This window comes from Struthio camelus, chromosome 1 (genome assembly GCF_040807025.1).
Source record: "Struthio camelus isolate bStrCam1 chromosome 1, bStrCam1.hap1, whole genome shotgun sequence".
NCBI lineage: Eukaryota > Metazoa > Chordata > Aves > Struthioniformes > Struthionidae > Struthio > Struthio camelus.
In genome coordinates, this window is record NC_090942.1 from 215,228,703 (window position 1) to 215,241,292 (window position 12,590).

The 12,590-nt window shown below is 43.4% G+C and overlaps 1 long non-coding RNA gene across 2 annotated transcripts in view; it reads left to right on the top strand.

The window, feature by feature from the left end:
• LOC138065652 (uncharacterized) overlaps positions 1–12,358 on the top strand; it is a 49,177-nt gene extending 36,819 nt beyond the window's left edge. The window contains exons 2-4 of one of the 2 annotated variants that reach the window (XR_011138759.1): positions 531–601; positions 6,630–10,389; positions 10,910–12,358. This is a non-coding gene — a long non-coding RNA (uncharacterized lncRNA). Of the gene's footprint in view, positions 1–530; positions 602–6,422; positions 10,390–10,909 lie in introns of those variants that run through there. The other variant, XR_011138758.1, reaches the window with a different exon arrangement.
• The last annotated feature ends 232 nt before the right edge of the window (positions 12,359–12,590 follow it).

Below are 12,590 nucleotides of genomic sequence, written 5' to 3' on the forward strand. Positions count from 1 at the left end.
TTGCCTGAGGTCTCCAGATTCTGTTAAGATATTAGTGATTAATCTTCAAATTTCTTTGAGGGTTATCTGTAAAAGCAGAAATAGCTGGGGTTTTTTTTTTTTTTTTTTGCCCTTATGGAATTTCCTGTTTTTCTTCATTTGCTGCCTCATGAAATCACTCAGATCTTGACTCTAGCTAGCTTTCCCTTGAGTGAGATGGTGGGCTCTGTGCACAGGCAAGTTAAGCAGGAGGTGCAGCTTAGCCACCACCTTGAAGCCTCAGGCATAAACTGATGGCCAGAAAAGTTGCAGATGACTGCTAAAGCAGTTAATCCAGTGTTTATAATGCATTTTGTTTCCATGTCTTCTGATTTTTTTTCATACTTGTTTGAAAAAAATAAAAAAAAGTGAACTCAGAACAGAGCCAGTGTCTGGGAAATTAGTGAAGTGAAAACACTAAATTGGAAGTCATCCTTGGGAGCACACAATAAATATATTGTGAAACTGGCTAAGAGAAAGCCCTTAGTATGCAATGTGTTTGTTTTTTCTAGATTTCTTGCTCAATCAGACTTCCAGCTGTCTAGCAAATCTCCTGTTCTTTTGCAGTCCTCCCAAAATGAAGGTAGGTGCTTCTACAAATTTTAGCTTTTAATGCTAATGATTAATAAAAGCTTCCTAGTAGGTAAGGAGCATGATAACTACCACTACTGCAAAAGCAATCCTGACTGCTTAAATCTTCTAGTATGTGACACACAAACACACACCATACTTTCAAGTTAACCTCCAGCTTGCGACAGGATTTGACGTTGTTAAGCAGTCAGCAAAAGGAGGCTCTTTGCTGCAAGGTTCAGTCTGCTTTCAGGATTTCTCCCTTGGGCAGGGAGGCAATGACTCAAAAGAGGAGAGGGTGTGGTGGGGAAGGCTCTGAACTCAGGAGGCAGAGAAACAAGAGCAAGATTTGAGCGTGAAGAGCCATGAATGGGCACGCTGGGAAAGAGAAGGGTAAACTTCCGGCTCCTATCGTGGGTAAGAGAAGAAGGGATCCAATCAGTTCACACTTGCCTGGCATTTCTTTGGGCAGAAGCATCACTAATTTTTGCAAAATGAAGCATACAGCAGCATTCAAGTCCCTTCTGCTTTAAATGAGCCTTTAAGGGAGTCCGTAGCAGGGACTGTGCTTCGCCTTTCCTGCAAATGGGGGAGGTTGTTATTGCAGTGGAAAGGTTGCTGCAGAGCTGGGGAGATCTGGGCGCAGTTCACCAAACTGCTGCAGATTCACTGCTGCCAATTCTGCTGATCTCAGTACAAATTTCCCGGCTGGGTTTTCTTTCTTCCTCTTTCAGCTGCATCACATGAAAGCTTAACCTTTCCTTTCCGAAACACACAAAGCTGCTAGCACTCACTGCCACACAGAAAACTATGCCTGAACGAACCCTGCAATGCACCTTCCACCCAAAGCCTCAGAGAAACCAAAAAACAAAGCAGCACGCAGGTGATAATCCTGCCAGGCTGTCACTATATACTGGAAAACAGGGACATTTTTGCTGACCGCATAACTCTTGCTCACTTTTGACAACCACAGGCCACTGTACTCCAGGTGAACCTTTGGGTACTGAAACCAAGCACGACCGCACCTCTCCTGAGAGCTGTGCTTCAGAAGCAGGCTGGACATGCCGCTGCCTGGAAAGGCGAGAGAGCTATGTAAACAGCCAAGGTGTGAGTCAAGGCATTTGTCATCTCCTTGTAGCCATTCGCGGCATCACTGCTGTCGGCAGTGTGCTGAGAAAAGTTAGGCCCCTGACTTAAAAGCAAGATTAGATAGTTGCAGTAAGATTGTGAGAGCAGAGTAGACAGCAGCCATTGACTGCTGCAGAGTGGAGCAGTGCGATGGTCAAGCTAGCACTTAGGCCAGTCTGCGTATGTGGTGGGGTGGGGGGGATGTCCCCTGGGCTGACTGTGCCCACTTGCAAAGCAGCAGGTTGCACTGACAGGCTGCAGGTCCCTGGAGCTCTGGCACACTTCTGCTATGTGCAAAACACTATCTTGCTGGTACCTCCTTGAATAGGTGCTGACACTGCCCTGAATAGGTGTTAAGGAGTGTTTAACAGGTCACAAAGATTTTCTCTCTTGTTCAGTCTGAGGAGTCTTAATTTGATTACAAATTATCCCAAATAACATCAAGCTGTGAAGGTGCCCCTTGGAAAGGTACTCAGCACCGCAAAAGGAAGTTGTTTTGAGAGTTTGCTTTTCTTCTGCTTTGAGCTGGATTTTTCAGCAATATTGTGGACTGCCTGGTAAGTTCCAGGAACACGGACTGTGAGCTTCATGCCCAGGGCAAGGTTCAAAACCAGAAAAGGTATCCACTTCATTTAAATAAGGCTTGGCTTCATTGATAAGCATAGTAAAAATCCCCGTGCTTCACAAAATCGTGTCAGTGGTTCAGGAGCAGACATTGTTTATCACTATGCTAGCATGTGCCAAAATCTACTGCGGTCTTGAAGTTACTGTACTGAAGTCATGATCATTTTTGGTAACTATGAGTCAAGTGATATTTGATGTAAGGCTGGGAGATGTTCTTTCCAGCAACTCCCCCAGATTTCTATGAAGGCAATTATTTTGGGATTGCATGAATGTATTCTCCATTTTATACTTCTCTTCCAAAGTGACTATGTCCTTTGAGGCAGGGAGGAGAGAAGATGAATATATGCTGTCTCTGAAATAGATGGGCTGGACACTGTTCCTGATTATAGCTTCATACACTAGTGTAAAATGGAGATTCGATATAAATATTCTGGGGTATGGCGTAAGGCTTCAGGCCTCATTTGCCTCGTCCCTCCTCAACATTACTGTTTTAGAAACTAGGGCTACCGTAGCTAGACATAATCTCCTCCATGATGGCATCACTGTGCATGTCTCCAGGGGATGGCATGGGGCTTCTGCTGTATGATGCCAGGCAAAGTTTCTCTGTGTGAAAGGTGCATCAACACAGGAATGTCATCGCTATGCAAATGTTTCTCTAGCAAAAAGCTGGAGAAAATGTGAAATTTCAGTTTCACAAAAGCTCTGCTTTGGCTTTTACAAGCTTGCATGAGGTTACTAAATTGCATTGTTACAGCTTTCAGACCATTTTTACTTTTCTAAATAATGTGTTGTTCATATTGTAACAGTGCCTGGGAGCTGTAGGACTCCCCTGGGTTAGGTCTGCACAAATACAAAATGAAGAGACAGCCCCTACACCTTCGTGCTCTTATCTTTCTTTTATTATCCGTATGCCAGACGAGACAATACCAACAGACAATAGATTGGGAGCGCAAACATAGACATAGTGAAAAATCATCCCCCCATCTTCTTACCTAAAGTGGTGTGAAGCAGTCTTAAGGTTAATACAAGCCAGCCCTGTGGCTCTGTAGTACGTCTGATATTGCTCTCAATAAAGTAAAAATTGCTTGGAAGAGGGAACAAGAAGAGGAGAATCAAAGCGGAAATGAGAAGGGAAAAATTGAGAACAACAAGACAAAACAAAACAGAAAACAACATACACTGGACAGAAGAGGGAGAAAAAAATGGAGATTGTAGTTTTAAAAATTTTAAGACCCAGATATTGCTGTGCCATGTGACTCCAGCTATTGGCAGAAAATTACTTATATAAAACATAACTTTTGCCTCTGTTTATGAGAAGGCAAATGCAAACAAGTAAGAGGAGCTCTAGTTCAGGTTAGGTGGTACGTCTGGTTTGTGGTGATTAAAACATATCTGTTTCAGCATAGATATGCGAGGGCTAGCGTCACATCCCCCTCCTTTGGGCATGGTACCACTTTCACCTGCATGAACTGGCATGCCTTCAGCGTGAGTTGGAAATGAGACTTGAATTTGCTCCATCATTGCTCTCAAACTGATTAATACTGGTAATTTTAACAGATAAGCTTCATGCTTTTATGCTGTATTTCATGTTTACAACAGCTTAAGCTATAGCAGAACCACCTTTGTCTCCTGTTAATTATCTCATACTAGTACAATAAAGGTGTTCAAGTTAATGGGATCACAAGACAATTCAGTCTTGTAATTTTACATTTAAAAGAAATCAAAATATCCTTACTCCTGTGAATGATGTCCAAAAAAGCTTGCATATTTAGGTGCTGATGTTCAGTAGATGGTTGTGACACAATCTCAGAGAACTGGCATGTTTGAGGGCATCTCAAAATAGGTGCAAGTTCTTTTTAAGTATCTTGGGCATAATGTTTTTACTAACCATATTGTAAAAAATATGTTTGAAAATTCTAGGAAAAAATATTTTGTTTATATAAGAGAAACAAATGAACATGGCTTGCTGCAAGTTCTCAAATATATTCATAGCTAAAAGTCTCATATTTAAAGATGAGACAGACTCAAGACTACTAACTCAGTGAGTTCATAGATTCAAAACAGAAGAAACAGCTTCTGATACACAATTTATTCTATTAAAGCCAGCACCGACTCAGCTAACATTTTCTCCGAAGAGGAACTTTGGTCTCTTTAAAAAAAAAAATAATCAGACTGTTGAATAAGAGAATTGAAGAGCCCTAGCGCTGGGCTGCACATTAGTATGTTTTGCTTAGGTTCCCCCTGTGGGAAACAGAAGAAACAGAAAAGAGTCTCCTTCAAAAGGCAATTCGAAGCAGGAGTCTAAATGAGACTCCTTAAAGTACTCTCAATATGTTTTATACACCTATTTGCTTATTATTCTTGAAGAATTATAGGACTGGAGGTGTGCCCCCAAGTCACTAAGCTCAGCCTGGGCTGTGACAAACACCGCATAATAAAGGTGGTCTCAGTTTTTCCCCTTGCTTGGGATAACCCAGCTGCTTACAGGTTAGGAACCTTCCTCTAATTTCCAAACTGAATTTTGACCTGGCCAGTAGGTCTCCATCTGCTGTTCTGCCAGCAACAATTTGGTTTAAGATTACATATATGCCGCCTTCTCCTGTGTCATCTCCTGCTGATACATTAACAGCGAGCAATAGCCTGGATATAAGAACTGAATGACAGAGTTGATAATAAAGTTCTTTATCTCCTTTAAACCAAGACTACCCAAATGCACTTGCAAAATATGATTCGGGCTAAAGTTTGATTACAGCTATATTTCAAACGAGTCAAGAAACAACTTCCGATAAAAAACTTTTTAACTTCATATATAAGACTGAGTGAAAGAGGAAGTTCAAGATAGATTTTTTTTTTCTTTTTCTGGCCCAGGTACAAAAGAGTGACATTAGAGACTAAAGTCATTCATAAACAGGAAGGCAATTATAGAAAGTTTTTTCAGAAGATGACATTACTTTTCTTCCTGACAACCTTCAGGTCTGATGGAAAAATGAAACATTAGGGCTTGGCAGGATTTCAAGAGTAGTGTTACAAACTGACAAGCTCTTGACACAATTTAAAATGTATCATTTGTATAATTCACAAGGCAACTTGGAGTAAAAAGCAAAGAAATAAAACCCAAAAATGAAAAAAATACAAAAAGCATCTAATGTTGGTTTTCAAAATTCAGGGTGGAAAATCAATAGTGAATATCTGGTGCATTCCCATGGCTCTTCAGTACACAGAGAGTTTAACTGGTATTTGGCTTGAGATCACACCACACAGCTCAATATGCATATTCACCCTATGTGTTACATAAATGCAGCTTCATTCTAAAATAAGGTAGGATTTCAGCTGAGAGATAGGCAATAATAACAGAAAGGATGTATGCTAAGCAGTGTTATAATTGCAAATGTTTGATACTACTCATACAGTACTGCAAGCCTTCTTGCCGACTGCGGCCAGCAATACATAGCAATACAGACGAGAAGTGCTGGTATTTAACTGGGAGTTTACCTTATTTGTTCTTAATTCAGCAGCTGATAAAGCACAGCAGTGGCTTGTGGGTGACATCAGCTCACCAGATGCTAACAGGCATTAATGGTTTGTGGTGCAGTGAAAATTCCTTTCCACTTGCCAAGTAAATGTGCTCCACAGACTGTAACAGCCCCTGCTATACTGGACCTGTCGTTGCCACCAATTCCTAAGGGAGCTCACCGCCAAAGCAAGGACCAGGAACTGATTTCCAGATGATGCAAATTCCCAGAAATTACACGGCTGCACGTGCAGAGCACCTGTGCGGTAGGACCAAACTTTACATTGCCATGATTGAGACAAGGCTCGACTTCATGGCACAAAACCCGTTTGGTTTCACAATCGATGAGCAACGGGCAGTGAGACCCACTTCAGAGTTGGGGCAGGTATCCTAGCTTCAGACAACACAGACTTCTTTGTCTGAAATAGGCAGATCTTTGTGCAAACCAGTGCTTTTAGCAAACTGCTGACTTGCACCTCAGAACAAGAAAATATGCCAGAAGCCTGAGAGAAGTGGGTTAGATCATGAATAAATTAGTCTTAATACAGAGTGCAACTCAGCTTTACAACAAGTCCACTGCTGTGACTGCAGTGAAAGAGATGCTGTTGTCTCCCCCCGCCCCCCCAGCTCCTGCCTTCTCCTCTTCTGCCTTCCATCAGCTCCAGTGACCATCTCCCTGCAGGCTCAGTGGTCCAGGGAGCTGATGGAAAGTTATTTGTTTTGGGGGGGAGTGCATTAGTTTTTGGCCTGATTGGCTTGCTCACCTGTGACTGCTTAGTCTGCAGATCTGATGCCGGGAAAGCAACAAGAGTACCCCACTGAGCCTGGAGGAAGAGGAAGGAAGAGGCAGAGCAGGGCTGTTCTTTGCATTGGCAGCCTGCAATTAAACCAGCTAAAGCATAACATCAAACTGCAAACAAACACTGGAAAAGTGAAATGGGTTAGTACTTTGACTATTTACCTATTTGAGAGTTGACTGCAAAGTCTAAATATCAGAGATTTAATTGTTTTTCTTTCATTATTTTGTTTTGTTTAATATGATGCTGCTGTGTTGCTGTCAGGATTATTACTTTTCACGGCCATCTAATTTTTCAGCTCATGTATTCATACATCAACTTGTGGGACGTAAAAGACACTCCACTTTACTTTAGCTTCTTTGTCTTATTTTTCTCAAAATAATAGTGCTTACCTACCCAGCTGTGTGGATAATTAATTATTATTATTACTATCTCTAAGAGGTCCTCCCCATTCTGACCCAGGACGGGATCACCTGTGCCTGTCATTCCTCGCCGTTGTTTCTTCAACCTGTTCTCAGGGGTCTCCAAAGACCCAGTTCCAGATTGCACAACCTCCACAGGAAATCTGTGCCTGTTCTCCGTTTACTCTTATCATTACAAATGCTTTCTTGATGTCTAAAATGTTATTTCTAGTTTTGTTACAGCCATGTGTACTCCATTAGGGAGGCTGGATGTGCTCGGAGGAGATTCTTCTGACTCTAAACAACTCAGATACATACTTCTGGGAGTGGGCTGCCCCAAGCTGGACCCAGTCATCCAGCTGAAACCTCATTAATGCTTTGACATATTCCATATTCTATAGTTTTAAATACCTGAAGGAAAGAAGACTTGAAGCTTGGGTTTCTCTGTATTAAAACTTACTGAGCTCCAGGCAGTTTTGGAGATAATGGCATTTTCATGTTCCTTTAATTGCAGCAATATTTCCTGTTATGCTGCCCTAACTGGAACATTAGCTGGATATTTTAATAGTGGCTTAATCACACTGAAATTAGCGTTGTTATTTTAATAGTGATTACAATAACCAAAGCAAAAGTTTAAAGGAAGCCTCCACCTAAATTTCCCAATTTTGTAACAATGGTGCAAATTCAACATTGCTTAAATCAAGAAATGAATTTCTAGGAATAAGGGGAATACACACACGCACACACACACGCACGCACACACACACACTCTGGCTATTTAGTCAAGCATTTTATGCATCATCTTTCAGAAAAAAAGGGCAGAAGTAATAAATCATCAAGGGACAAAAGCCAGACAAACTGACTGAAAGGTGATATTTATACTTGACTCCTGGAATCAGATTCCACTACGACTTCTGTCCTTGCAGAAGGACACACTGGTGTGTAGGAAAGTCCAGCCTCCACTGACGTGCTTCTACAACATGGTGTCTGAGCTGGCTTGGAGGTGTGCAAAGGCCCAGCTCCGTGAATTAGGCTAAGTTAAAGATCTCTTCCCAATCCCCTTCTTTTCTCCCTCTTTTTCTTCTTCTTCTTCTTTTTTTTTTTTTTTCCTACACCTTCAGCTTTTTATTCAGCTGTATCAGCTCCCCATTTCATGTCCTCATGCCGCCCTACAGAGAGTTTTGTTAAGGTACCCAGCACTCTACAGTGTAGCGTAGCGGGAGGAATGATGCTCCTGGTCAGGGAACCCACCAGATCATTAAATTACAGGCTTAGGCTGTGCTAAAATCCCACCCTAATACTATTTATTATTGCCATGATTATTGTTATTATTTAGGCTTTGGACAGTGGTAGCACTTTAGAAAACTACCTTTTTGACCAGTAGGGCCAATGAAAAAAAAAAAAAAAAAAAGTCGAATAGATCTGAGGAAATATACTGGCTGTTTCTGAAAACAATCTTTTGGGTGTAATTCTTCCACATCGTTTTTGTTTGTCTTATTATTATTTTCTGCCTCAGAATAAAATATGAAGGTAAGAAAAAAATAAAAAAATCTTCCTGGAAAACACTAGTTCTTTCCAAGTCAGCTACAATCTTCAGTCATCTATTTAGACCTCCTGGGCAAAATGCTCTACATAGAGCTGAAAGACAGAGCTAGCCTCAAAGTATATATAATTTAGATAATTAGCACAACAAAGTCAAAATGGCAGCAGAGTTTGATAATATTGTCGGTGCACACAAGTCGTAGTGAGTCCCCTCTCTACGTCCCTCATATGCACACTTGAGAAATCATCCTGATAGTTTTGTTCACAAAATTAATTCCCATAATTGCTAACAACAGTCTGAGCTGTTCCAGACAGTAACAGTGGCTTCACTTAAGGTAGGATTTTAAAGGTATAACTAATATATCTTATCTACCACCTCTTAGAAAACATCCAAAAGCAAGGCTCTGTAGTTTTGCTGCAAAGTAAACCAGATCAGTTCAATCACGCATAAAGGCATATAGTGCTAAGCTGGTTTAAGAAGCCTGCAGTAAAAACACTGGTTAAATTTAATCATGAGATAATGACCGTGCATGAATTAATGCTCTGAAAAATAAGCTTTTGACTATAGCTCTTCACCTTTTACAAGCAAGTAATTATCACATTGCTCTTGCAGAGAACCATCCCCAGCACAGCAACAACTCTCAGTAAGGAGTTAATATCAGAGCCTACACAGGAGCAGAACAATGCTAGCATTCTCGCATCTTTCCAAATTAGGCAAAAAAGAAAGATAAATCTCATTCTCACATTATGTTTAGGTTCTTTATTTGTTACAACTATTTCCATTACATTGTGCTAACAGCTTCAATAGCAGTAGGGGTGATGATATACCCATCACAGTTTATAACGAGAGATATCAGTTTTTTACTAGACAGATATACCTGAAATAGGTGGATAGGCTTTTGTGCACAAGAACCCTTTTTCAATTCTGTTTTGCCTAAAATCAGCTTTTTGTGAGGCACTCCAGGCACATAACCTTTGTGTTCTCGCCTTTAAAGTTGTGGATGGACCATTAGTACTCAGGTCATGGTTAGCTCCCAGACTGGGGAAGTGAGCTGAATGAATAACAACCACTTTTCTTTTTCTCCCCAAGATTATTTTCAGCCAGCAGATCATTTCTTCACATCATGTCACCACATGGTCACACAAAACTTCTGCTTGTGCAGTCAGTGGTGGGTCAAAGTCACCAGGATTGGGACAGGCAAGAAATAAATGCTTGATTTGACATTATTGCCAACATTCTGATTATAAGCATTTAGTATGTCGTGAGCTAATCTAAAAGTTTATTGTCAGAGAAAGAAAATCTCCCTTCTTCCCCTTGCAATTGCTCTTGGGTGTCTGGCTCCTTTCAGTCAGCTCTGGCGACCACTGGACCCTTTCCTGAGCTGATTCAACTCACTAACTGAGCAGAAAGCTACTCACTTTTTCTTTTCTGGAGGTTTTTGTGTGTTTATTTTTGGCTCTGCTTTTTGCCAGGATAGTAACTTCTCTTACCTTACAAAAGAGAGAGCAAAGCTATGACAAGGGTAGTAGCCAGGCCACTCCTTCCTGGAGACAACAAGCCATTCAATTGATTTGACCCCTCTTGTATGACTTTGCCCTCAGTCTCACGAGTTTTGTAAAACAGTTGTAAAACACTGTTCAGGGAGGAGAGATAATTGATTTGATACCGCTTCTATTTCAGGAGAACCGGTAACCTGAGTGAAATGATCAAATATAAGTTTGTCACCGAACAGGAAAATGTCCCATCCTACATTCACAGTGGTGCTAATTCAAGGCCGTATTTCACTGCCAAAAATAGGTATGTCCGTGTGTGAGAAGGGGAGGTTTTTTATGTGGAAATAATTAACTCAGAATTACTGTTGGAGATAAGGCAAAGAGAATTTTTACCTTGCTCAAATAGGAAGAATAAACTGCAGATGAAGGGGCAGGTTCAGTCCTACAATAGGACTGAACTCAATAGGCTAAACTGAATTTGAGCTACCTCTGCCTGGTCTCAGCAAGGATTTTACATCTAAATTATGCAAAAATTGCTATTTGCACCATTCACAAGAATCTATTGCGACTCCAAAGCAATTAAAATGAAACCAATATGTTTTTCAGCAAATGACTAGGGGCAGTGACTATAAACTGAAATTGAAAATTGAGGTTCAAAGCACAGTCCAACCAGTGTAATGGAGAAAAGACAAAGATACCACAGACATTTTCTGTTCCTGCATATAAAATGTGAAAAACTGAAGGACAGACCATGTCCATAATGACACTATTGGTCAATGCAGTCTCACTGAAGTGAAATATTTGTTTTCTTGTCTGTAATTCAGGGGAAATTCCACTTACTACTCCGCTTGCCAAGTTAATGCTTCAAGATACTCTGAAGATTGTTTCAAAATAAGTGAAATCGTATCTCTAGTTAAACTAGTATGTTATTTTCACAGCCACGATTTTACTACGCGTTCTCATTGTTCCCCTGAAAGGTGTTATTTTTTACTTTGTTGTTGCTGTCTGTTTATCTTTCTTGATTGCATATATTTTTGGGGGGTAGTAAAAGTATGCACACTTTGAATCTGTGATACAGTGAAACAACAACCACTTCCGTGCCCGCTCTGTCACGCACTGGCTTGCACTCAGAGGCTCATGCTCTTAACCACGTCAGTGGAAACATGTCTGCCCTGGAACAACATCCGTCCTGTGCAAAGTCCCTAGACATCCAAGATCTTGCATGGCACTGAGGCTTCTACCTTCTGAGCAAATTTTGTCTTTTATCCAGGAAGTAGCCTGGGGGCCACTGCCACTTTGTACAGGGGATTTTGGCCGGCTCTGTGCAGGGCTGGCCCCCTGTGGTTTCCCAGCCATGACCTAGCTGCTGCGGAAACTCTGAGTCACTTGGTACTGCTGAAACCCATGGTTGAAAAGACACCTCGCCTTCTTCCCCAGCAGCAAGGCACTCGCCTAAAATAATGCAAGGGGACCAAAACCCACCAGCCTGCCCCTCTTTAAGGCTGATTTCTCTGGGTATGGAGGCAGGCCTGTGGCTTTTTTTTCTGCAGACCAGGAGCTTGGGGCATGCCCTGCGGGGAGGGGGATGTCCTTTGGAGGGGAGGATGCCTTGGCAAAGTGGACAGCCTTTGGAGGGGGTGCCCTCTGGAAGAGAGGATGCCCTGGGGCATCCTTTGGAGCAGGATGTCCCTTGGCGAGGAGGACACTTTTCAGAGGAAGATGCCCTGTGGGGACGAGGATGCCCTTTGGGGAGGGGGACACCTTGGAGAAGAGGACAGCCTTTAGGGAGGATGAAGCTCTTCAGAGGATGCCCTTTGGAGAGGAAGACACCCTTTGGGGTGAGGGATGTGCTTTCTGAGGGAGGAGGTCCTTAGGAAGGAGGACACCTTTTGGAGGAGGACAGCCTTTGGGGAGGAGAACGTTCTTCGGAGGGGGACGCCCTTGAGGAGGAGGGCACCTTGGAGAGGAGGACAGCCTTTGGAGGGGGGTGCTCTTTGGGGAGGGGGACGCCCTGTCCCTCTTGGGGGAGGACATCTGTGGAGCTGCGTGCTGCTCGGTTAGGACCCATCGCCCTGTGGCCCCCCGCAGGGGAGGCGCAGCCGCTCACAGCAGGGGTCTGTCCCCATCTCCGCCGGAGCTGTGCACACACCCACGCCCAGGACCCACCCTGCCCTTCCCTCCCCAGGCCGCGGGCGACCAGGCCACCAGCAGCTCCAGCTGGGCCCCACCAAGCGCCCAGGCCCGGCGCCGCCGGCGCGGATCGTAACGGCTGCGGGCGGCGGGCGGGAACGGGGCGGGGCGGGGCGGCTGGAGAGGCGGGGCGGAAGGGAACGGGGCGGGGCGGGGCGGCTGGAGAGGCGGGGCGGAAGGGAACGGGGCGGGGCGGGGCGGCTGGAGAGGCGGGGCGGAAGGGAACGGGGCGGGGCGGGGCGGCTGGAGAGGCGGGGCGGAAGGGAACGGGGCGGGGCGGGGCGGATGGAGAGGCGGGGCGGAAGGGAACGGGGC